The following is a 27,570-nucleotide window of genomic DNA, read 5'->3' as shown; positions in this document are numbered from 1 at the left end:
TATGGATGAAAAATATTCCATTGTATGGACATACTAAATTTGTTTGTCTGGTTATCTGCTAATAGACTCTTTCTACCTTTTGGCTCTTGTGAATAATGCTGCTATTGCACATGTGTGTAGATGTATTTATCTGAGTACCTGTTTTTTAATTGTTTTGGGCATATACTTAGGAGTGGAATTGTTGGGTTATATGGTAACACTACGTTTAACTTTTTGAGGAACTGCTGAACTGTTTTCCATAGCAGCTGCACCATTTCGCATTCCTGCCAGCAATGTAGGAGGATTCCAATTTCTCCATATCCTTGTCAACACTTTTTATTTTCCCGTGGGTTATTATTATTATAGCCATTGTAGTGGGTGTGAAGTGGTACCTCATTGTGGTTTTGATTTGCATTTTCCTAATGACTAGTGATGCTGAGCATCTTTTCACATTTTTTGGTCATTTTCCATGTAGATTATTTCTTACTTTAGAGTATTTCTGAACTTGCACAGTTTCTTTTATATGGTGCAGAAGATGGAAATATCAGGAGCAAACAAGAATAAGAATGCTAGTGTTACAAAATTATATTTGGCAGATAACCTAAATGTCTTCCTGGCCCCAGCCCCTGAGAGTGTCACATTTTCCACAACACTGGGAAGTTCCTTTCTGATATCAATTCTACAGGCCTGGAATATTTGCTGATATGGTTAAATGAAATGGCAAGAATGTCATAAAAGTGGCAGACAAGAAATAAAAACAAAACAATGGTAGGTGGGGCAAACTGACTATCAATTCCATGAACTAATTGGGTACAGAGGAGCTTGCAACCTGGAGTGGACCTCTGTAGAGAGATAGATTGATCACATGCAGATAATCGACAAATGTATTGGAAAAGTGTGAGTTTTCCTTAAATTATGTAGAAAAGAAGAAACTATCTTTCCCTTTAAAAATTCCACTTGCTCGCCTGTAATCCCAGCACTCTGGGAGGCTGAGGCGGGAGGATCGTTTGAGCTCAGGAGTTCGAGACCAGCCTGAGCAAGAGTAAGACCCTGTCTCTACTAAAAAAAATAGAAAGAAATTAGCTAGACAACTAAAAATATATAGAAAAAATTAGCCAGGCATGGTGGAGCATGCCTATAGTCCCAGCCACTCGGGAGGCTGAGGCAGGAGGATCGCTTGAGTCCAGGACCTTGAAATTGCTGAATAGGCTGACACCACGGCACTCTAGCCCAGGCAACAGAGTGAGATTGTCTCAAATAAAAAATAAAAAATAAATTCCACTTGCTTCCTCAGGCATATTCCACAAAAATTGAACAGATCATATTTTCCTGTTTTCCTTAGATATTCCTGATGGTTTTATATCCAAACACATCAAGGCACTTTAATAAATGTGGCTATGATAATTTTATTTATGGTTAGATTGTAAAAGCTCTAGGAAATTGGTATGAGGTAGACAACGTGGCAAAGTGGGATGAGCGCTGAACAGAGAGTCAGGAGATCTGCATTTCAGTGCCCAGATCAGAAATAACTAGTTTTGTAACCTTGGATAAATTACTTAACCTATTGTAACCCCAGTTCCCTCATTTGTAAATAAATAAATGACTGGACTCTAGATGATCTTTAAAGTCCTTCAGAGCTCTAAAATTTGATTTGAGAAGTTCATGTGTTAGGTATTTTAAATTTCATAGGCAAATGCATATTCTTTCTTTGTTTACATGTACAGAAATAAAACTTTTGTCTCAGTCAAACTTCTACCAACTAAGAAGAAGGCCCAAGGACATAGCCTTCGAAGTACTAAAGCCATACTCCCTTTTATGTACTAGCCAAGTGCCTGTGTACACTTGTACGTGAGATGATCTGTCCTCTGCCCAGAGGTTTCTTAATCTACGTTTTGCAATGTGTGTCATAGATGTTTGTTTATCAAACATTATGCAACTGGCTCAGACAGGACATAGCACTACTTCCTACTCAGTGGCTAAAACATGTCTCATCTTTAAAATTTTTCCAGTGTTTCATTCTGTAACTTCTGTGATCTCAGATAAGGACATCTTGACTTTTACTTAATTTGATGATGTGTTTTATTTTCTACGGGAAGGTACTGGGTTTTGAAACTTCCCCTTTTTTTGCACTTGTAGGAAAATTCATAATAAATGGTGAGGTGATTCTACTCTGCCAACATTGGGGTCTCTTCTTCCAGGTCTTTTAACATAGGCCCCAGACAGCTCTGGGTCATCTGATTGACAGGAGTGTACATTTGGCAACTTTAGTCTCTTATGAAGACTCAGGAGCATAAGATCTACTTGGGAAGGGTTATGTTACATTTAGGTACAGCACAACATGAGCTTTTTCATAATCTTGGGATTAAAATAAAAAGCCAATGGAAAGGGAAAAGCTGGTCCTCTCAGATAAGTGTAGCTGAAATGGTCTTTTTTTTTTTTTTTTCTTTGAGGTGGAGTCTTGTTTTGGTTTTTTTGGTTGTTGTTGTTGTTTTGTTTTGTTTCTGCATACGTATGTCCTGGTATGGAATTGTCCTTTGTTGCCTGGGCTAGGATGAGTGCCATGGTGTCAGCCTAGCTCACAGCAACCTCAAACTCCTGGGCTCAAGTGACTCTCCTGCCTCAGCCTCCCAAGTAGTTGGGACTACTGGCGCTCACCACCATGCCTGGCTAATTTTTTTAGTTGGCCAGCTAATTTTTTCTATTTTTATTTTATTTTATTTTTAAAATTTATTTATTATAAAATTTAATTCAACTTTTTATTTATTTATTTTTTAACCAATGAAAGTATGTGTTTTGCTGAAAAATTTTTTCTATTTTTAATAGAGATGGGGGTCTTACTCTTGCTCAGGTTCGTCTCGGACTCCTGCCTTCAAGGGATCCTCCCACCTCAGCCTCCAAGAATGTTAGGATTACAGGTGTGAGCCAAGACTCCCGGCCACTGACATGGTCTTAACATTAGTTAACATTAGTATTTATATCCAACTTTAGAGAGTTTTCCCACCTTGAACACTGTAGCAGATAAAGGCTGTATCAAAGTTCACTATCAGATAACCATTTGATCCAGCAATCCCATTGCTGGGCATCTACCCAAATGATCCAGTGACACTCTACAAAAAAGACACCTGCACTCGAATGTTTATAGCAGCACAATTCATAATTGCAAGGCTGTGGAAACAGCCCAAGTGCCCATCAATCCAAGAATGGATTAATAAAATGTGGTATATGTATACCATGGAGTACTATTCAGCTCTAAGAAACAATGGTGATATAGCACATCTTATATTTTCCTGGTTAGAGCTGGAACCCATACTACTAAGTGAAGTATCCCAAGAATGGAAAAACAAGCACCAGATATATTCTCCAGAAAACTGGTATTAACTGAGTAGCACCTAAGCGGACACATAGGTACTACAGTAATAGGGTATTGGGCAGGTGGGAGGGGGGAAGGGGGTGGGTATATACATACATAATGAGTGAGATGTGCACCATCTGGGGGATGGTCATGATGGAGACTCAGACTTTTGGGGGGAGGGGGGGAAATGGGCATTTATTGAAACCTTAAAATCTGTACCCCCATAATATGCCAAAATAAAAAAAAAAAAAGTTCACTATCAGATAACTTTATCAGGGAAGTGATCTGATCTGTTTTCTCTGAAGACCTGATTTTGATATTTTTATTACCTGTTGACTATTTCTTTTTTGTTAATTTACAAGCATACTTTGTATCAGTGCTTTTCTTGTGTATTTGTATTTACTCTTTCTTCAGCCATAGGTTAGCTTGTTAATTTCCCAAAAAGTAGCAGCTTCTGTATGTAATGCTGAGAAACAGGCTAGAGTTTGGAGTGTGGGGGAGGGAGGTGTGTTTGAAGATGAAGGTCTTTTTTGGTTTGTTTTTGAGACTGGGTCTCAGCCACCCATGCTGGAGTGCAATGGCATGAGCATAGTTCACTGTAGCCTCAAACTGGGCTCAAGTGATCCTCCTGCCTCAGCCTCCTGAGAAGCTAGGACTACAGTTGTGTACCACCACACCCAACTAATTTAAAAAAATTTTTTTTAGAAATGGGATCTTGCTATGTTGTCCAGGCTGGTATCAAACTCCCGGCCTAAGTGATCCTGCAAAGTGTTGGGATTACAGGCATAAGCCTAAACATTTTAAATGAAAGCTAATTAAACAATGAGATTGCATTTTTTGTCTATCAGATTGGCAAGGTTTTTAGATTGATAATATTCAATTTTGGCAAGAATATGATGAAATTGGCATCTGTAGTAAATAAAAAAATAAAAAGATAAAAAGAAAAAAATAAATAAAAAGAAATTGGCATTTGTACACTCTGAGTGGGAGTGTAAATTGGTTTGGACCCTTCAAAGACAATATGGCAGTATCTTTCAAAACATTTTTTTTTTTTGAGACAGAGTCTCGCTTTGTTGCCCAGGCTAGAGTGAGTGCCGTGGCGTCAGCCTAGCTCACAGCAACCTCAAACTCCTGGGCTCAAGCAATCCTATTGCTTCAGCCTCCCGAGTGGCTGGGACTACAGGCATGCACTACCATGCCCGGCTAATTTTTTCTATATATATTAGTTGGCCAATTAATTTGTTTCTATTTATAGTAGAGACGGGGTCTCGCTCTTGCTCAGGCTGGTTTTGAACTCCTGACCTCGAGCAATCCGCCCGCCTCAGCCTCCCAGAGTGCTAGGATTACAGTCATGAGCCACCGGGCCCGGCCTGTATCTTTCAAAATTTAAAGTGCACATACTCTTTAACATCATTTCCATTTACTGAGCTCTATCTAATAAACAGAGAAACTTGAACAAATACACAAATATATGCACAGGGATGTTAACTGGAGTATTATTATTATTTTTGGGGAGACAGAGTCTCATTCTGTTGCCCGGGCTAGAGTGCCATGGTGTCAGCCTAGCTCACAGCAACCTCAAACTCCTGGGCTCAAGCAATCCTCCTGCCTCAGCTTCCCGACTAGCTGGGGCTACAGGCATGGGCCACCATGCCCGGCTAATTTATTGTATATATATTTTTAGTTGTCCAGTTAATTTCTTTTTCTTTTTTAGTAGAGACAGGGTCTCGCTCTTGCTTAGGCTGGTTTCGAACTCCTGAGCTCAAACAATCTACCCGCCTAGGCCTCCCAGAGTGCTAGGATTACAGGCGTGAGCCACTGCGCCTGGCCGGGAGTATTATTTTTTTTTTTTTTTGAGACAGAGTCTCGCTTTGTTGCCCAGGCTAGAGTGAGTGCCCTGGCGTCAGCCTAGCTCACAGCAACCTCAAACTCCTGGCTCAAGCAATCCTCCTGCCTCAGCCTCCCAAGTAGCTGGGACTACAGGCATTCGCCACCATGCCCGGCTAATTTTTTGTATATATTAGTTGGCCAATTAATTTCTTTCTATTTATAGTAGAGACGGGGTCTCGCTCTTGCTCAGGCTGGTTTTGAACTCCTGACCTTGAGCAATCTGCCCGCCTCGGCCTCCCAGAGAGCTAGGATTACAGGCGTGAGCCACCGCGCCCGGCCTGGGAGTATTATTTTTAATAGTGAAAAATTAAGCAGAAATCCTCAATGTTTATCAATAGAAATGTGGTTAATATATTATGGTACATCCATACTATGTAATCCTGTGTAACAGTAAGAAAAGAATGAAGTATAATTATTCAGATATCTACATAAAACACAATGACATGAAATGATGTTTGTGATATATTAAGTGAATAAAAGCAATTTGCAGTGCAATATGCATAATACTTTCTTGTTTTGAAAAAATAAGTATATGTGACCATATGTGCAGTACACATTGGAAAGATCTACACTAGACAATTAATAGTTGTTATCTTTGTGGAGGGGCATCAGAGATTCATTAACTTTATATACTTCTATTTAAACAAAAAAAGTGAACATGCACTTCTTTTTTTTTTTTTTAAAGCCAGTCAAATTTAGCAGTGTGTGTGTGGTTGTTTACCAACTTTTGTGACACTAATGTTAGTAAGTTCTGATAACCTGTGGGGCTTGGTGGTCCACGCTTGTAATCCTAGCACTCTGGGAGGCCTAAGCTCGAGGTCAGGAGTTCAAATTTTGATAACTCACTACCATCGGATCAGTCAACGCACTTCTTTTGTAATAAAAATAATAAAATATACATATTTTTTGAGACAGAGTCTCTGTTGCCTGGGCTAGAGAAAAATAATAATATAAAGACAATCAATGAAAAAGTGGGGCTTACTGAGTGCACATTTGCCTTACAGATAGCCTTTCAGGAATTTATTTAGTCCAAGTACAGTGACATTACAAAGAATATGGACACCTTCACATAGGGCATAATTTGTACCATGACTCAGTAAGACTACAGTCACAGGGGAGGACTCATTCTTAAACTGATCTACATCGCCATATCTAAATTTTTGCCCTGTGGCAACAACATTAGATTTGTTGAACTATTTCATAAATGCTATTGAAATTAGCTGGTTGAAAGTTGAGGTTAGCCACGGATTCTGAAAGCTGCCTGTATAGATGATCTGGATTAGATACATACAATAACTAAAATTGACTTTCTTAAAATCTATGATTCACCTTCAAGGTATTTTCTAGAAATGTCTTCTCATGGTAGAGGTTCACCTTTGGTCTAATATAGAAGTAGGATGTTCCAAATGAGACTTTGCTTCTCTTTTAGGTGGGTTGGTGGGTTTATGTGATGATGAGATGGACACACGAAATGTTACTTATTCAGCCATATGCATATTTTCCTCTGAAATAATAATAGAATCTACCTCTTAGGCCTGTTGTGAAGGTTAAATAAATTAATATATGTAATGCATTTGGGGCAGTACCTGGCATATAGTAAGGGCCCAATAAATGGTGGCTTTTATTATTCAAACATAATACAGTTTTGTTTTTTTAAGACAGAATCTCACCCTGTCACCCAGGCTAAAGTATAGTGGCATCACCACAGCTCACTGCAACCTCAAACTCCTGTGCTCAAGCGATTCTCCTGCTTCAGCCTCCTGAGTAGCTGGGACTATAGGCGTGCACCACCACTCTCAGCTAATTTTTGTATTTTTTATAGATACAGGGTCTTACTGTTGCTCAGGCTGGTCTTGATGTCTAACTCCTGACCTCAAGCGATCCTCCCTCCTCAGCTTCTCAGAATGCTAGGATTTATTACTTGCATGAGCTATCATGCCCAGCCTAAAGATTTCTATTTGAATAATAATAACTTGGCTTGGATCCAAGTGCCATATAGGGTCCAAGTGAAGCACAGTTTTATTATAGCATTTTTTTTTTTTGAGACAGAGTCTTGCTTTGTTGCCTGGGCTAGATTGAGTGCCGTGGTGTCAGCCTAGCTCACAGCAACCTCTAACTCCTGTGCTCAAGTGATCCTCCTGCGTAAGCCTCCTGAATAGCTGGGAATATAGGCACGAGCCACCATGCCTGGCTAATATTTTGTTTCTATTTTTAGTTGACTGGTTACTTTTTTTTTCCGTTTTTAGTGGAGACCGGGTCTTGCTCTTGCTCAGGCTGGTCTTGAACTCCTAACATCAAGCAATCCTCCCACCTCGGCCTCCCACAGTGCTAGGATTACAGGTGTGAGCCACCTCTCCTGGCTTTATTACAGCATTTTGGTTTGAAGAAAGATTGCTTTGAATAAATATCCAAAAGTCTAAGCAGAGTGAATATTTAGGTATAATTATGGGGTTTGTCAATTTCACAGAAGGCATTAGCAAAGGGAATATTTGGAGGATTGAAAGGAATGGGAATTAGCTTGGAGGTCAGACAGTGATTAGTGAATGAAGTGGCTGTAGATCACCTGTCAAGGACTTTAGCTCTTGGCTTTAAAGGAAGTCGCTCAATAAGTAGGAGAATCTGGAGAAAGACTTCTGGTTCTAGCTTCCTTTTTTCTCATCTGCAAAATGAGGAGGCTGGACTTGGTAATTAATAGCCATCATTTCTCCACACTTGCCATAAATCAGGCATTTTATGAGCATGATTTCATTTAATCTTCCCTCAGAAGAGCCTTATGAGTGAGGTGCCATTATTATCCCCAATTTACAGATAAAGAGGCTGAGGCTCAGAAAGAGGTTATGTAAGATGGTCTAGGGTGATTGGCCTAAGTTCAAAGTCCATGTGGTTTCCATCCTGCTACCCTGCTTTTAAGTGGCCTCCCCAGTTGTAATAGTCGATTCTGAGTAAGGGGAATTTTAAAGTTTTATTATTTTACTGGTATTTTAAGAATAGGACATATTGGAATCTTTTTGTATGTAAAAGAGAAAGGGTAATAAAGAGAGATTTAAGGAGAGTTATGATGTTGATGATCTATCCTTTTTCCTAACATTACTGGCCAGAATCACTACAGAGAATGGGCAAAAATATACCATAGATAACTTTCTTGTGCATTTGATGACAATCACAGTGCATTTTACTTGCTCCTGGCCTTATGGATAATAGGAATATTTTGGTCTTTTTTTTTCCTTTTTGAGATGATTGCTAAAGCAATTTTCAAGGATAACTGATGAGTTTCATGGGAGAAACTAAAATTAAGTTTCATTAAAACCCTGCTGGGATTTTGATTTGGTCTACACTGACTTGATAGATTAATTTGGGAAGACCTGACTCTTTACAATGCTGTGCCTTCCTATCTGGGTGCAGTAGACATCTTCTCATTTGTTTTGGTTTTTCAATTAATTAAAAAACCTGTATAATGTACCAGAATGAAAAGAAGGTTATTTTGAAAAGATGAACCACTTCTCAAAAACAATATTTAGATCTAGCTACTGTGCCTTTGACCATTTTTGAAAGGAGTAGCTTAGGTTATTATTTATGTTCACAGTGAGATCATCTTCTAAGGTTTCTGATTTCACCAGTTGTTTCATACAAGCCACTAAAGACAATATTTGGTCTGGTTATTGGGTCTGCAAAAAATCAGGTTTGTTAATGACAAAGCCTAACACAACTTGTCTATACAAATATTATTATGGAGTCCTGCTGCTTGTATTATAGTTGGACCGCAGGAAAAAAGTATTATTCTACAAACCTGTGAAGTTTAACATGCAAAGGCTTGTGACGAAGTCAATGAAGAACAGTTGTTTTCTGCCTTTCCATAAATAACTAATGCCAAGAGCAGCCTGGCTATCCATTTCAGCTTCTTGTTACAGAAGAGTAAAAGGGGTACGGTCTAAATATCAGTGCCTGCTAACAGAGCCATCCTGCAAAATTCTATTTTGCTTCTAATGGTTTAATTTTCATGCTTTCAGTGCGTTTTATGTTGTATTTTGAATCTGTCAATTGCACTGTACATTTCCCTAACTCTTCCATTTTCGTGTGTTTATTCCATTTCTAATTGGATTGGTAGTTCCGGGTAGGATTCATTCCCAAGGGAGCCTAATGTAGTGGCAAGCACCCTGGTCTAAGAGTTATGACAAGTGTGGTAGGAAATCCAGGCTCTGTTACTATAAATAGTTAGTTGTGTGACTGGACAAGTCATTTAACCTGTATCTGTTTATCTGTAAAAGAGGGATAATAATACCTCGTCTTCTTAAGTAGTAAACAACAGTGCAAATGTTCTGTCTAAAATGTCAGATAGCTGCTTGGGAAATGTTTTGCTCAGGGCAATAGTTCTTGGAAGGTTTCTGATGACAAGAAATTAAACAAGGTTTGTTTTGACTCTGAAAATGTGAAAAAGGAAAGGAAATAGTATGGATACACTTGGTTTCCTTTCTGGAGATGTAGCTCTTCTTTCCTCTTCATCGTGGGTATTGTTAAATGTGGAGGAAAAGGTGAGCTATGGTAGGTAATAAAGATAGCCCTGTGTGCACTATCGAATAGCTTAAGTGATAAAGATCTTGAAACTTCAAGTGGTTTCTTGGTCTGATAAATATATATATATAGCGTGCACACATGTACATATGTATGTGTGTATATAGATACACACATACAAACAAAAAACTGGTAGTTTCAGGCTCTAGTGATTTCTTTCCTTTATATACCACAGAGTTGGAGGAACTTCAGTAAGCTGAGGACTCAGTGTTCAGAGGAAATTACTTAATTGAAAATGTCTGGGCCAAGAGACTGATAATAAAGGAGACTGGCAAAAGTACTCTTTAATTACAAGTTCTTTTTCATCTTGGTCCAACGGATTGATTTATGTGCTACGCTGGATCTGTATTGTGTCTGTATTTTAATTCCACAACTAGACACTAAGTATGTTGAGGGCAGGGATGATCATTTCTTCAATTTCTTTTGTGTTAACCCTACTTTAGATGACAGTGCTCTGTATACTATAGGTATGCAGTGAATTACACAGCTGACAAATGATTGCTTATTTATGGTCTTACAACAATATTTCGTAAAACAAAGATGACAATTTAATTCCTTGTTTGAGATCCTGAGTTTTCTAGGTCAATCTTGAAAAAGGAAGCTACATGGCTGCCTTAGTAATATTTATAAGTATGTTATAATATATGTAAGTGGGTGGGTATGTTGGAAATTGAACCATAGTATGGCTTTATTTTTATTTATTTATTTATTTATTGTTTTAGAGACAGGGTCTCACTTTGTTGCCCAGGCTAGAGTGAGTGCCGTGGCATCAGCCTAGCAAACAGCAACCTCAAACTCCTGGGCTCAAGGGATCCTCCTGCCTCAGCCTCCCAAGTAGCTGGGACTAAAGGCACACGCCACGACGCCTGGCTCATTTTCTATTTTTTAGTAGAGATGGGTTTCCCTCTTGCTCAGGCTGACTCACCCAGATCTGAATCAAAATATCTGGAAGTTGTAGCTCCAGGTATCTACATTTTAACATGATTCTGATGCACACTGATGTTTAAAGAGCTACTTTAACCTGTAATCTGAGGTGTTGAGGTATATATGTGTGTATAAATACACAACTGGTCATTCTATGGGGAAATGGAAAATAGGAATTGAAGTGAAATGTCCATTACTAGCAAGAAGAGGTAGCTAGTCCACCATTATGCATCAGGGAACTCGAAGAATACTTGAGATTTCTTTTTTTTGATAATATATTCTTGGCAGTTTGTCGTGGCTCATTTGCAATTACGGCCTGAACCTTTTGAAGTTCTGAGACAGTTCGCTGGAATTTTATTTTTAACAGCGATTTCTTGAATCTCTTGGGAACATTTGTGGGACTGGCTTATAAGCAAGGATGAGGGCAAGATGTCACAGTGCTGCGGTGACTTTTATCAGTTAGGGGCTCTTTTGCCATTACACTGTGGTGGAAATGGAAGTCATAGCGCGAAAACCCTGTATTTTTGTGATATTTTATGAGTGGGAGGGAACGGGGATCTTAACGGCGTTGAGAAGCAAGATAAACGGATGAGAGGCATAAGCTCAGGCTTACAGGAACGGATGCCTTTAGTCAAAGAGTGTTAAGATATCTCTCTCTCTAAAGGAAGAACAGATAAGTCCAAAGATGAATATCTTTAAAGGGCTGCTGGAAGATGACCCTAGGGAAAGTTTCATCCTGAGGTGAAGTCCTTGGGAGCGACTGCAGGTGCGGGTGTGATCCCGTTCAGCACCTCTCTGCGATTAGACACAAGGACCTTCGAGAAACGCATTCGCCGGCAAGCCTGGCAGCAGCAAATCGCGAGCCGCAGCCACAACCTGCCGTTAGCCGCCTCAGCGGCCCCGCAGTCCCCCTCCCTGGAGGCCCGCTCGGCCCCGCCTTTTCGGCTGACGTCTCGGGCGAGCGGGGGCGGGCGCGTGGGTGGGCTGAGCCGTCTGCCGCCCGCGATTCGGCTGGCTCAGCCACACCACCGCGCGCCCCCGCTCCGCCCGCCCCTCCGGGCGCGTCTTTTCCGGGCTCGCGCCGCGCCCCGCCTCCGCCGGCCGTCCGGGTGCGCGCGCGCCGCTGCGGCTTTTTCTCCGGCCTCCGCGGCGCGCCCCTCCTCGCCCCGGCGCTAGCGGGCACGCGGCTCCTTTCTGCGAGCTTCCTGAGCGTCAGGCGCCGGCCGGCAGCGAAGACGCGAGGGGCAGCGCCTCGGGTGAGTAACCCCGGCCGGGTAGGCTGAGGCCCCGGCACCCCTGCCCTTTCAGTATTGGGGCCCCATCCCCAGCGGGGCTAGCGTACCTCACCTGAGCCGTGAGGAGACTGGGTGGGCATTCCGGTTCCCGGAATCGGCTCGCTTTCTTCTTGAGCCGCGGCCCTCTATCCGCCTGCCTTCCCTGGGATCGAGGAGATTCCCGAGGTCACTGTATCTGTTCCTTTCCTGGGGTCCTCGAGACCCTGGCCTGCCCCTTCCTGCTGCTCACCGTACCCCGAGGGCCAGAAGTCATCTTCCCGATCGGGGTACTGGGCTTTCCCATGACCCTTTGGAGAGGAGCCCATCAACTGCTTGCTAGACCTCCAAACGACCTTTAGGGCGCCCCTAGACCTCAACTCCATTTTGTCCCCTCCCAGTTGTTCTATCACTGAGAGCCGGGGAGTCTCTGGCCCTAGAAGCATCCGCCCTCTCGAATTTAAGGGATGATGCCCTTGCTTCCCATATCTTCCTACCTTCCGTACGTTTGGGTATTTTAGAAAACAGCTGGATTCTGGCGAAGCATGCTCTCCTTAACCCCCGGTCTTTTTATCTACATCCCTGCCTTCAGTGGGTGCTTTATATTTATTATTAGCTTTATTCACTTCCTCTTCTGATTCCAGTGCCCAAAAGAACTGTGGCTGATGTCTATAGACATAGAAAAATCTAGGAGAATATGATTCATTGCCTAACCCCATCAAGGGGTTACATATTTTAAATAAGACGTCATTTCTCTTCACTCCAGCATCTCCTCCTTCAAAGGCAGCTTTTTCACCCTCTTGAAATTAATTTGCTCTTCGAGTTTTTCACCTTAAAAAAAAGATCAATTGTTTCTCTGAGAAACGACATGGAGATGCAAAATACGGGTGAATAGCATTGACATGAATCCCATTGAAAAATAAGCGGTTTGCTTTATTGGTTAATGGTTTAAGCAATGCCTCAGTTTTTTCTTTTGCAAAAATAAGGATGTTGGACTAGAGCATAACTAAGGTTCCTTCTGGTGTTTTGATTCTAGGACCGCTAAATTCATGCTTAGTAACATGTTGGCTGCAAAATGCAGATTTAACCTAATTAAAGCCTTATTTCCCATGGTTGTTGTTATTTTGGTTTTTCTTTTCTTTTGTCTCTAACAAGAACAAGTTTTAAATGTTCTTGATACATAAAGAAGCAAGTAGAGATTCAATTACTGTACTTCCAATTAACATATCAATCAAGATTTTAACTGTAAGGCCTTCCTTAAATTGTAAAATAGCTCATCTTTTCCATTGAAGCTGCTAAAGTTTAAGACATGTAAGACTCCTGTTAGAATTAACACTCTCTCTGCCATTTAGTTGGGGGATGAAACATTAAACTGTCAGGATACTTGTACCTTAGAATAAAGTATCTTATTGTCTTGTTATAAGAAGTAATTTGACACCGAAAAAATCCATGGAAAGTGTAATGCAACAATTAAAAGCTTGAGTAAATTCAGTTTTGTGGGCTTTCTTAAAAAAAAAAAACAACAACAAGCGATTCAGATTAAGATTTCTTTCTTTCTTTCTTTTTTTAAAATTTCTTTCCTTCCTCCTTCCCTCTAAGATTAAGATTTTTGTTTTGAGTATTTTGGGTAGTAGTGGATGGATGGAGAAATAAGTGTTTTACCCAATTCAGTGAGAAGAGAAATGCACTGGGGCTCTTGAAAGGCTCACGGTCCATTCCTAGCTCTATGTAGATGTATGATCTTGAATAAGTCACTTTACCTATCTTAGTTTTTGCATCTGTAAAGTAAATGTCATCATGGTTGGCAGAATGATCTGTAGGTCCCCTAGTTTGAATTCTGTATTTTTACTGTGAATATATATGATGAATATATATGTATGAAATGCGATCTGCATTAAGGCTGTGTCATTAAATCCTTTTATACAAGTTGTTCAGGACTTTTTTTTCAAATTAAGAATGAAGTATATCTAGCACCAATCTAGATATACTTACTTCTTAATTCATCCTGATTAAACGAGTTACTATATGTACAAATCTATAAATTAGGGAGCATTTTACGAAAGTCAGGTATTATTGTTAATTTTTGTTTATAAGTGAAATGTGTGTTATACCACACTTTTAAAAACACTTATGGCTTTTAAAAATTTGTAAATGAATGTGTATGTACTGCCTTTTAACTGTATTCAGCTAAGAACTTTAAAAGAATAGGCAGCCATCTCATTCATTCATTCAACTATCTTGTTCCTTCATCTGTCACTTATTTTGTGCCAGGCTTTCAGGATATGGTGGTTAAGAAGATGACCCCTACTGTACTAGTTTATAGTCTGGGATGGTAGTGATGGTGGTGGGGGTTGTGAAGAGACAGTTGCACATGAAGTTTATTTTTATTAAAAACAACAGTCAAATCAGTGACATAAAATCCTGGGGGAAGTTAAGGCTCCATAGGGGAGGAGGAGATGATTGTATTAATTGGAGCCTGTAGCCTCTTTTCAGAGTTGCTTTTTTACCCCCTTCCTTGATGTTCAATTACTGAGTCTTTAGCAAAAATAAAAGCTTAATTTTTGCACTGCTGCCATTGGCTGGTCTTATACTGCTTCCCCCCAACCTTTTTTAAAAATCTTGAGATAGTTGTATATTCTCATACAGTTGTAAGAAATAATACCTTTTATCTAATTTCCTCCAATGGTAACATTGTGCGTAACTATAATATAACATCACAAAAAGGAAATTGAAATACATACAATCCATCTGCTTTATTCAGATTTCACCAGTTTCACATGCACGCATTTATTTGCACGTGTGCGTTTAGTTCTATGTAATGTTATCACAGGTAGATTCATGTGATCACCACTGTAGTCAAGGTACAGAATAGCTGCATTACTACAAGGGTCGCTCATGTTGTCCTTTTATAGCTACAGCCAGCTCTGTCCGTCCCTGACCCCTGGTAACCACTGATCTGTTTTCCATGTCTATACTTTTGTCATTTCAAAAGATGCTTTATGTAAATGGAATCAGACAGTATGTAACCTTTTGAGATTGGCTTTATTTCACTCAGCATAATTCCCTGGCAATTCATGCAGGGAATGTATCCTTTATCAGCCCTTTGTTCCTTTTCATTGCTGAGTTGTATTTCATGGTATGGATGTACTACAGTTTGTTTAACCATTCACCTGTTGAAGGACATCTGGTGTTCCCAGGGATTTTTGTTTGTTTTATTTTGCTCTTTGGCCCATTATGAATAAAGCTTCTATGAACAATTATGTACAGGTTTTTGTGTGAACATATAATTTTCATTTATCTGGGATAAATGCCCAAGAGTATACTTGCTTGTATAGTAGTTGCCTGTTCACTTTTCTGACAAACTGCCAAACTTTTCCAGAGTGGCTGTACCATTTTACATTCCCACCAGCAATGTATGAATGCTCCTTATCCTTGCTAGCATTTGGTGTTGTCACTATTTTTTATTTTAGCCATTCTGATAGATGTGTAGTGATATTTCCTTGTAGTTTTAATTTGCATTTGCTGATGGCTAATTTCCATGTGCTTATTTGCCATACCTTTATCTCCTTCAGTGAAATGGCTTGTTCATGTCTTTTGTCCATTTTCTAGTTGGATTTTTTTTAACTGTTTTGAGAATTCTTTATATGTTCTAATACTAATTCTTTGTCAGATAGTGGTTTGCAAATATATTCTCCCAGTTTGTAGCTTGTCTTTTCAATTCAGCCTCTTCACAGGGAGTTTTGCAGAGCAAAAGGCTTTAATTTGGATGAGGTCTAGGTTATTAATTTTTCCTTTTATGGACTGTGTTTTAGTGTCAAGGGTCTTATGTACTTTTGTTTTTTAATCTTATTCCTTTCTGTTCTGTATAACATCCATTATTTCTGTAAGCACCATGAGCATTTTCTATTTCAACAATCCTGAATCTCAATATATTCTGTGAACAAGTGGCCTTCATGGCTTCGAGTGTGAAAATATACTGACACATGCTCTCACTATATTAAAATGGCTGCCATCCTTTGTACCTTAAAAATATAACATCTATCTCACCAGGCTGTTAAATGCAACGTTAAAATTTGTATTTTAAAATTAAATGGTTATATGATGTGCCAAGGAGGTTTTTGGTTTCACTTTCTAAATTAAAAATATTTTGGCAAAACTGTATCGTTTTTCATCAAGGATTTTGGTAAGTAATCCAAAGAATAAATTTGTGTTTTTGTTTAAATGTACTTTGAAAATCTACTTCTGCATTTTGAGTAGTGAAGTTATGATTCATGACCATGTATTTAGCAGGCTTTTTCTACTCACTGTCAATTATTGGAATGATAAAAGATGGTTGAATTTGTCTAGACTGCATGTTTTCCTTTTATAGTAGCTATTTAACATTAATTTTAATTGTGTTTTAAAACACATACTAGTTTTAAGGTGATGCTTAGAATTTTACATTTTGAAAAATGTATATGCTCATAGGAGATGAACTTAGAGGAAAAGGTTCCTGATTAATTCTGAAAATATCTATTTCTGTAAGGTGGTACTGAAATTATTACTTGTCCCTTCAGTATTACCGTATTTGCTCAAATAAGTATATAGCAAGGGTAGTGGATTCCTATTTGATAAAGATCAAACATTGGCATAAGGCAGAGTCTGGTAAAAATACTGTCTGTGGCCAAATCCTGCCCACCACCTGTTTTTATAAATAAAATTCTGTTGAAACATAGCCCCATCCATTCATTTATGTATTGTCTGTCTGCATTCATAATAGAGTATCAGAATTGAAACAGAAAACTTATGGCCTGCAAAGCCTATTTATTCTCTGGACCTTTACAGAAAACGTTTGCTGGCTGCAGAGATAAAGCAGCCTTATAAATTAATGACTTTCTGTGATATAAGGGAAATTTTACAAACTTTACCTTGACTTTTTGTACCTTTTGTTACATTTCCATGGGATATTGTGGTTCAGAAGACTACATTCATTTTCTTCACTAAGTCTCCAAGGCACTCTAGTCTAGGAGCTGCATTAAGGAATGGGTTGAGAGTTGGGAAGATTGATTTTTGTTGTTGTTAAAATGTCGGTTATTTCAATGTGAATGTAAATTTACAGGTGTGGCAACTAATGAGATTCACAAAGAGGTCTATACAGTCTTTGATGTCCTTTGGAGATCCTATTGTGAGCCAGAGTGGTAATGAGAAAGCCAGGCATGGCAGTGTTTCTGCTCCTGAAACTGCTATGTGCTCTTTAAGTACATAGTAGTATGAGCCTATCAAAATGAACTTAGACTATTGTTTTATTATTTTGTTTGCACAGCTTCCTTCTTTTGTAAGTTAGAAGTTAACACTTTAGTTCTTTTAAATGCCCTAAGTGTGATGTTGAAAATTGAAATTGAGTAAGGGTAGTTGGCTATATATGGAAAAAATGGATCCCCACCTCCTATCATACACACAAAAAATTATGGATATATTTTAAAAATCTAAGTATATATTTAAAACTTCCGGAAAACATTACATACCATAACAAAGTTCAAAAGGCAAGTGACAGACTGGGGGAAAATAGCTTCTACATATGCAGTAGAAGCTTTAATTGACCACCACTTTACTGACCACATTAGATGGTCTTTATTTCCTTTGTAAAATACACTGTACACTGAACACCTGCTATTAGTTGATTGATCTCCAGTATTCCAGTGTACTTGTGTACCTACCAGTAGAGCAGATGTTTTTGTTATTAAACCTGTATGTGTTGGTTGTACTTTTTAAAAATATGTAATTTGTTTAAAATTTTATAACCAGATAAAATATGAGTGGGAGAAGCTGGAGTTCCTCTTAAGTAGAAAATTTACAGATGAAATGATATGATATCTGGCATTTGCTTCACATTATGTGGGGGTGGGAGGGAAGTGGGGTTGTAGGTAGTATCAGAGAAACACAATTTAACACATATAATTGTTAAAGCTGGGTGATGGTTACATTAGATTCATATAATGAAAACAATTGAGTGTTTTGAGAAGAGTTGATGAAAGCAAGTTGCTAAAAGAAAAAATAGTGTCCTATTAGGTATGGGTAAGATAACTATAAAAGATTTGTGTAAAATAAATGTGAAAACCTAAAAGGGTTCTCTACTTACTTTGCTTTGCAAGTGTCTTTAAAGTTCTTTGAAATTTTAGCCTAAGAATTCAGTTTAAATTTCACTCAATGGGCCTGGAATAATAGAAAAAGGTCTTGGCCTCTTGGTCCTTTATAAAAAGTTTGGTGAATGAATATACATTTACAAGTGATAAAATGAACATAAAATGAAATGTTTTTCAGGCACATATTTCTTATGATCACTTGAATTGACCTTTTCAATTAAATAACTATTCCAAATCATGTAAGAGTTTCTACTGTATAATATCCATACTCCTACACCCATTAGAAAAAATTTCAGAGGGTTATAAATTGGCATTTCCCAGAAAAAGAAATAATAACAATGAATAAAAAAGATGTCAAATCTACTTTAGTGATTATGAAAATACAAACCATTTTACCCCAAATACATTGTCAAATGCTAAATATTATATCAACTTCTAGTAAATCAGCATTCTCTTACACTGTTAATAAGCGTGCACATTGTATAACTTGGATAAAGAATACTAAAATTCTCACATTTTCAAATGTGCATATATTTTGACCCAGCAATTCTATTAGAAAACAATTCTAGGGAAATACCATGTGTATAAGACTATAAGGTTTCACTGTGGTGAAACTATTCATAATAGTGAAAGTTTGACAGCAACCAAAATATCCATTAGTAGGGGAATAATTGATTTATTATTTATTTAAAAATTTTTAAATGTATGTATAGAGATGAGAGTCTCCCTATGTTTCCCAGGGTGGTCTCAAACTCCTGGCCTCAAGTGATTCTCCTGCCTCAGCTTCCCAAAGTGCTAGGATTCCAGGTGTGAGTCCAGGGATGATTTAAATAATAACAGGCTGTACTATGGAATACCATGGACCTATTAAATAAAAAAAAAAACAACCTCCTCAGATAGACCTATATAAACTAATATAGGAGTTCCAAAGTAGGCTGTTAAGTAGGGAAGGAGAAGGGGAGGGAGTCTCAGACCTATTGTATATCATGATTGCACTTATCTAGAAACAAACAAACTCTTATCTTGTGTGTGGATAATGTAAAAGACCTTGATTGACACACAAGAGTAGTTATCCCTAGAGGAAAAGGGAGTGGTGTTAGAGGAAGGCCGTATAGGGATGCTTTTACTTTTTATCCTATACAGTTCTATAGTGTATGTTACAATTTATAATTATTATTCTAATAGTGGTTGTGCGGATTAATAATAAAAGACATTTGCATAGTAGAGAATACTTATAATAGGATTCTTTCATTATACAACATTGTGCTAGAAATGTAATGTATTGATTGAGCACTCAGGTTTTTTAATAACTTTTTCTCCCATTGTTTAAATACTATTTGTATTTTCTAAATTTCCTATACCAAAAATATAAGCATAAAGAAGAATAAATGCACTGTAATCCTCTACCCAGAGAGATCTGTTGTCAACTTTTTGGTATATATGCTTGTGTATATGTGTTTGCATATATCTGTATGGACACTTGCATGCACACGTACACATTTGCATGCACATGTATCATCTTTCACAAAAATGGGTTTTTACCGTACATACTGATTTGTAACTTGCTTCTTTAATTTATTACAGTATTGTGAGCCTCTTTCAGGATCATCAGTAACTTTAAATAAGTGAAAAATACATCTGGTGTGAAATGACCAACATTGTGCCATGTAAAGACGGTGTTTTAGTTAGAATAACTGTTTTCTAGGACAAACTGTAATCTTAAAAAAAGTCATGGTCACTAAAGGTAAATAACGAAGGAATTTTTAAGTTCTCAATGTTGAACCAGTTTAATTCTGTTTTGACTTTCACTATGAACATACATGTTCTTGACATTGTAGTTACTAGTGATAATGTGAAAGTGCAATATATTAAAATGCCATTAGGAAGCTTTTTTGGGTGGAGTTAGGTTGTAATTAAGATTTTAAAACTGAACACCAATGGTTATTTTTCTTCAAAGAATAAACAGCTTCTGCGATTTGTTTTTCGTAAGGGTGTGCCTGTGTGTATAGTTTTAGTCTTTTACAACTTACAAAAGTAAAGAAAACTAGGTATCTATAGCATCATGAATCTTTGTCTATGATATCTCAGTCTATAGTATATAAAATTGAATGTTAGTAGAATGGTGTTGGAGGACCAAGTTTGGTTTAGGCAAGTAGATATGTATGCTGCTTTCTCAAGTCATCTAGTAGCATTCATTAAACAAATCCACTGCAGACCTATTATAACTTCCTCTGTGTTTATGCTGTGGGACATAGAGGTGAAAATATCTTACTTTGCCATGAAGACTTTTGCTACTTTAATCATTTTCCATGAATTAAATAGAGCATTGTACAAAAGAAGATTCTACCTGGTGTTAATGTGAAGGCCCAAGATAGTTACTCATGTTTTTGTTATGGCAGCTGAAACAGTATCTCTATTTTCTAAGACCTTTTTGGAATTGATTTTTATAGCAGGGAGGATTTTTGTCTCATAGGTACTTTTAAGTTACAAATTTTATAGGGATTCAGGATAGAGGCTCCCTATTTCTCAATTAATGAAGTAGGCATGTGAGATTAGACTATTAGAAAGGTGTTGAAAATGTTAATAGTGGATTCTAGTGGTTGTTATGAGGTTAGTGCAGTGGGGAGGCATGGTGAAATACCTGTTCTCTCTTAGGTATTCTGTTTATTACCTTTAAAGTATGCTTAAGGTATTTTTAATACTATAAAAAAGTCATGATAGGAGTTTGAAGGACCAGCTCCCTAGGGGTACATGAGTGATGCTTTATCAAAGAAAACCTGGAGAATAGGCAGAGCTGTTAGTGCTGAGATGGTGGTCATTCATTGTGATCAGAATATATTAGTCATTCCTGCTTCTCAAATGAACTGAAAGCTGAAAACTTCTCTCAGACAGGAAACAGGAACTTGGTGAATAAGCTTAAAATTCAGTCATGGCTTTGAGAAGAGAAGAGAGAGCTAGCACTAATATTGCATGGGCTGAATCTAAGTAAAAGACTGCATGTTTCCCATGACCACTGAAGATACTAAGTTGAGAAGTAGCTTAAGAGAATAGTTGAAAAGTCATTATTTTACTGATGGGTAGAACTGAGCAGAAGTAGTCCTAACAGTTATTGAATTAATATGTTTCAGACAAATAGAGCAGAAAAAAGAAAAGCAGGCCAGGGATAATGGTATTCCTTTACCTGGAATGACAGAAACTTCCTACATTTTGTCAAAGGTCAATTGCAAGGTTAGTCTAGGATGGTTTAAAGTCTTTGGTGGAATATATGGGGTTTAGAAAGTGTCAGAAACCAATGCAGGACCCAAACAAAGGGTTTTCAAAGCCACTGGTGTCCTCTTTGTGCCCAGACAATTCCTTTTAGGAGTAGGTTGGAATTTCTGGGAAGCAAGTAGCTTCCCTAACCTGGAAACTAGAAAAGGCAGGGCTTAGGGGCACTGTTTGTGAATTAGAACAACCTGCAGATGGGAAGCTATGTAGTGTTTATTTCTCCAAATAGAAGAAATGTCAGTGTTAACATATCCATTCAAGTACAGTTACACTTTTTTTTTAAAATTTATTTTTCTTTTTTTGTTTTATATTTTTAGTAGGCCAATTAATTTCTTTCTGTTTTAGTAGAGACGGGGGTCTCGCTCTTGCTCAGGCTGGTTTTGAACTCCTGACCTTGAGCCATTTGCCCGCCTTGGCCTCCCGGAGTGCTAGGATTACAGGCGTGAATCATCACGTTTGGCCCAGTTACACGTTTTTTAGCAAAATTACTGACCTCCTAAGGTCAGTAATTTATGTTATATAATGTTAGATGTTATATAATGCAAATTTCCCCCCAGAAATTTTTGGACTGCTTTACTTACATTTTGTTTTTAGTATCAAGTATAAAGACCAGGATTATTATGTGGGAGCAGGTTTTTTACAATTTATATAAATATTGACATTAATTTTAACATTCTCTTGATTACCAAGAGATTAAATATTAAAATGTTTGTAGGAGAGTAACTTTTTTTAAAGGAAATATCCCCCAAAGAATTCACTTCATTACAGGTGGTGTCCTTTAAAGTACAGACTGTTTTTTGAAGACACAGCTGCAAAATGAAAACCTTCATGATTAATCCACTGCCTTCTTTTTTATGCCTGTTTTGAAATGGAGTTCCCCAACATAACTTTTACAGCTTAGCCATATCTTTGCATTTCTTTTGGGACTAGGTTGCTGAGAATGGAATAATTCATAATTCTCACCCCGAAGAGTCCAAAATTGCTAGGGGAGTTAAAAAGATACTTGCACCAGCCCTGCCAGCTGTCTTGAATACTCACTAGGTAGCGGTTACTCTCCAGCTGCTGTAGGCACAAGTGCTCTGCAAATGTGGCACCTCTAGCGCTTGGAAGAACATTCCAGTGGTGGCATAGCTCCCCAACCCCTGTCTTATCTCTGTGGCACCCTGCATTTATGCCATTGTTTTTAGGTTACATAAAATGTTTCTGTGGAGTGATTGGCCTATGATTGCAGTGACAACCTTTAGTAAAACGGGGTATTGGTTCCTAACAAAAGTTTCAGATAATGGATCTTCTTCTAAAGAAAAAGAAAAAAAACCCTAGCCCTGAAGACCATAGTTTTGTTTTGTTTTTGGCCTCATAGGGATAAAGTGCTTGCTTATCATCTTGTTTTTTTTTGTTTTTTTTTTTGAGACAGAGTCTCGCTTTCTTGCCTAGGCTAGAGTGAGTGCCGTGGCGTCAGCCTAGCTCACAGCAACCTCAAACTCCTGGGCTCAAGCGATCCTCCTGCCTCAGCCTCCCGAGTAGCTGGGACTACAGGCACGAGCCACCATGCCCGGCTGATTTTTTTTTTATATTATATATATTAGTTGGCCAATTAATTTCTTTCTATTTTTATGGTAGAGACGGGGTCTCGCTCAGGCTGGTTTTGAACTCCTGACCTTGAGCAATCCGCCCGCCTCGGCCTCCCAGAGTGCTAGGATTACAGGCGTGAGCCACCGCGCCCGGCCTCATCTTGTTTTTAATTGTCCTCAACTGAGGAAGTCTGTTGACCATCTCTCTGCCCCCTCTTTGACTGAAGGATCACCTTACTTAGGACACTTTCAGCAGGAAAGAGGAGGTGGATGCTATACTAGGACATCACCAAGAGTAGGAGGAAATGGCAGTGAATTTATAGTATATATCCAGAGTTTCGAAAACCAGGAATCTCAAATCCAGTCTATACTTATGAGACATATTTAAAAAACAAGTTGTAGCCTATGGAGTTTCTTAAGCTAAATAGTGCATTGAGAAGCCCTGCAGTGTTTCATTTGATGATCACAGTCCCTAGTGAAAATCTACAAAATTGAATTAAAAACTCTGCTGTCTTTTTCAAAGGTGGGATTATTGTTATATAATACTTCTCTTTAAAATCTTTTTCTTAAAATTTTCTTCAAACATTTTATTTTCTTTTTCTTTTTTTGAGACAGTCTCACTGTGTTGTCTGGGCTAGAGTGCCGTGGCATCAGCCTCGTTGACAGCAACCTCAAACTCCTTGGCTTAAGCAATCCTTCTGCCTCAGTCTCCCGAGTAGCTGAGACTACAAGGCATGTGCCACCATGCGCAGCTAATTTTTTCTATTTTTGGTAGAGATAGTGTCTCATTCTTGCTCAGGTTTGTCTTGAACTCCTGATCAGAAGCAATCCTCCTACCTCAGCCTCCCAGAGTGCTAGGATTACAGGAGTGAGCCACCGTGCCTGGCCTATAATAATACTTCCGTGTAACTTTAATGAGATGCAGCCAACTCCTTTTGAAGCAGCTGATTTTGGTTGAAAGAATTATCTTTCAACCTAGAGTTGATTTCTCTCTCTAATTTTGCATCATTTCTAGCTAATGTAATACTTAAAGTCATGTTATTTGTCCGGTCTTTCTCCCTAGATGTTGTAACATTTTGTCATGAAATCATGGGGAAATGTTTCTTTTGCATTGGCAGTAGCGACTAGGACTTTGTTCAGGACAGAAAATCAGTTCATAGACTCATGGGCTCTGCTGATGACCTCTACCTTTTGAGTTAAAGAAAATCAATGATATTTCAAAGTTGCACAGTTACCTATTTGGGTTGCATAAACTGTTTTGTGGAGTGATCTTGTAAATTTTGGGATTTATATTGAATATGGCTCTCGGCCAGGTCTGGGGTCATGTCCTGCTGTTGCTAGACCACTTTTTCCTTGCTAGCACTGCCCCATTGCTGCTGGAAGATCAGGATGTTGCATGGGCTTGGCATAGCAGCCCTGGACACCATAAAATTGGGGTACATTTTTGCTTATTTTTTACAAAATCTGGTCTATAAAACACCATCGCATAGCCCTCAGAGCTCAAGGTGTATTTCAAGGAAACAAAACCATCCTCTGCATTGACCTTAGTTTTGCTTTTGAAGAAAAGTAAGTAGCATATTGTCCCATGTACGTGAACAAGCAAACTATCTTATCTTTTACTGCTATTCACATTGGTTGCAGATGCCTCTAGGAGAATTGAATTACTGCCTAATTTAAAGATAATATATTTTAGATTAATCACAGAAATACTGCAAAAGGATGCCTTAAAGGCACATTACATTGCAGATGTAGCAGAAGCTAAATGCATTAGGGATACATGGGCAATATCTACTAGTAGGAAATATCAACACTTGGAATTGCAGCAGGTTTCTTGGCTGACCTTTATATAGGGATACGTAACTCCCCTTCCTTAAATAGTATTTCATTGAGATGGGAAAAAGACTCCTGCTCTGCTTGGGCTTTTTTAGTACTCTGGCACTTCTCTTTAAATCTTTTCTTAGAATTCTTGTTTTGGTACTGTGCAAAAGTGCCTTATATCAAGGCGTTTTAAGTACGTAAAGCATGAAACTTCCATTGGGTGGAACTAGCCTATTCTAAATTTTGTACTTGCTAGATAGAGTAGTATTATAACTAGACAGCATTATTGTTTGTAACAGCTGGCTGGTCTGTAGATGAAATTGATCAAGATGTTTTAGTTGTTGGTTTATACTTTTTGACTACATTTTTCTGTCCTCTTCTTCTTTCATTCTTTTCCTCAGAACCTTATTTTCATCCTTTGACTCTGCATACTTTTCCTTGCCCCAGTATTTGAAGGATTTTTTTTTTCTTTTTAGGCAGAGTCTTATTCCATCGCCCCAGGTAGGGTATAGTGGCATCATCATAGTTTACTGCAACCTCAAAGTCCTGAACTTAGGTGATCCTCCTGTCTCGCCCTCTCCAGTAGCTGGGACTAGATGTGTGTGCCACTACACCCAGCTAATTTTTCTATTTTTAGTAGAGATGGGATCTCACTCTTGCACAGGCTGGTCTTGAACTCCTGAGCTCAAGCAATCCTCCCACCTCAGCCTCCCAGAGAGAGGGAGCCACTTTACCTGGCCTGAAGGAAATTTTTAATAAAATCCATTTTTAGGTAAGCCAGCTGATACATAAGCAGTAACAGGTATAACTGGATAATCCCAGAGGGTAGCTATTATTATCAGCTTTTAAAAGTGTGTGAGTATAATCATCAGTTTGGGATATTATTATACGGTTGAGGATTGCCTCATGGCTGACCCTTCTTTCCTTTTCTACCTATATGTCTAGCTGTCTGTGTTAAATATTGACACTGTTGTCCACTTAAAAGATTATCTATCTGTCGAAAAGTAGGCTCTAGAAGGGCAGGGCATAGTACATACTTAAGGAGTATTTCTTGAACAAATGCATGCACATGTACCTGTAACTACCCAGGATTTGGGAAACTAGATTTTTAAAAATATTTTGAAGGAAGAGGGTTGTTACTGGCTATACTTGACTTTCAATTCCTTCCCTCTTCAAATCAACATGTTATTGTGGTATGTTAATTTTCAGCAATGATGTTTACAAGACCAAATAGAGACTTGACCATTTCTTTCCTGCTTCCTTGAGTCTGTGCCTAGTAGGGTGATATCACTTTTATATTTTGGAAAGGCCAGACGATGGAATTGTCTTTACAACTTTTTGTTGTAATGTTAGAAGGCATAGTGACTTACTACCAAAGAAGCTTTATTCTACCATATTCTTGTTTATGTTAATATATAGGGATCCTTTAACCAAATGGATTCTTTCTTCTAGAGTTTTTTTTAAAAATTACTTTTAATGTCTTCTAGACTTTTTTTTTTTTTTTTTTGAGACAGAGTCTCAACTTTGTTGCCCAGGCTAGAGTGAGTGCCCTGGCGTTAGCCTAGCTCACAGCAACCTCAAACTCCTTGGCTCAAGCAATCCTGCTGCCTCAGCCTCCCAAGTAGCTAGGACTATAGGTATGTGCCACCATGCCCAGCTAATTTTTTTTCTATATATATTAGTTGGCCAATTAATTTCTTTCTATTTTTAGTAGAGATGGGGCTCGCTCTTGCTCAGGCTGGTTTCAAACTCCTGACCTTGAGTGATCCTCCTGCCTCAGCCTCCCAGAGTGCTAGGATTACAGGTGTGAGCCACCGCGTCCGGCCTCTTCTAGACTTCTAAAATGTGGTCTTAATATATAGGATTTTTAAAAATAAATGTTTTATGTTAGAATAATTTTAGATTACAGAAAATTTGTTCAAGGTAATTTAGAAATTCTGTATAATGTGTATCCAGCTTCCCCAAATGTTAATATTTTACATAACACTGTTGTAATACTATTAACTAATCTATAGAATTTATTTGGACTTACCTAGTTTTTCCTACCAAAGTTTTTTTTTCTGTTCTGGGACCCAAAATTATTATACTTGTTTATTTTAGAAAATGTATGTAGATTAAAATAAAACACAGTAGAGGTAATCCTCCTACCCAGAGGCAGCTATTGATATTTTTATTATATATCCTTCCATATTTTTTTCTAGGGAGAATATAAATCCATTCCCCTCCAAAATTTTGGTATTTCCCTAAAATACAGATTTCAAAATGTATTTTATATACTGTTTTGCAAATTTTTTATTGTAATTTTTTTTTTTTGAGACAGGGTCTCCTCCTGTTGCCAGGCTAGAGTGCAGTAGTGTGATCAGAGCTCACTGCAGGATTGAACTCCTAGGCTCAAGCAATTCTCTTGCCTCACCTCCTGAGTAGCTGGGACTGCAGGCATATGCACCACCATGCTCAGCTAATTAATAAAAACATTTTTTTTTTTAAGAGACAGGGTCTTGCTGTGTTGCCCAGGCTGGTTTTGAACTCCTGGCCTCAAGTGATCCTCCCACTTTGGCCTCCCAAAGTGCTGAGATTGGAGGTGTGAGCCATTGTGCCTGGCCCAATTTTTTTGTTTTTAAAATTTCTAGATTTCAAGCAATTTGCTTTTTCATACTTAATATAGTGTTTTAATATAGTTATATAGCTACACATTGCTTAACAACAGGGATAGGTTCTGAGAAATACATCATTAGGTGATTTCATCGGTGTGTGAACATCACAGAGGGTACTTACACGAACCTAGATGGTATAGCCTACTACACACC

General features: G+C 38.3%; 1 protein-coding gene across 4 annotated transcripts in view; it reads left to right on the top strand.

The window, feature by feature from the left end:
- Positions 1–11,812: 11,812 nt before the first annotated feature.
- Positions 11,813–27,570, top strand: part of ACSL4 (acyl-CoA synthetase long chain family member 4) — an 80,982-nt gene continuing 65,224 nt past the window's right edge. For 2 of the 4 annotated variants that reach the window (XM_012750303.2, XM_075999070.1), the window contains exon 1: positions 11,814–11,970. The gene's annotated coding sequence lies outside the window, so the exon portion shown is untranslated. Of the gene's footprint in view, positions 11,971–27,570 lie in introns of all 4 variants that reach the window. The other 2 variants (XM_012750285.3, XM_012750294.3) reach the window with 2 other exon arrangements.

This window comes from Microcebus murinus, chromosome X, assembly GCF_040939455.1.
Source record: "Microcebus murinus isolate Inina chromosome X, M.murinus_Inina_mat1.0, whole genome shotgun sequence".
In the NCBI taxonomy this organism is placed as follows: Eukaryota; Metazoa; Chordata; class Mammalia; order Primates; family Cheirogaleidae; genus Microcebus; species Microcebus murinus.
This window is presented reverse-complemented; position numbering and strand designations above follow the sequence as displayed.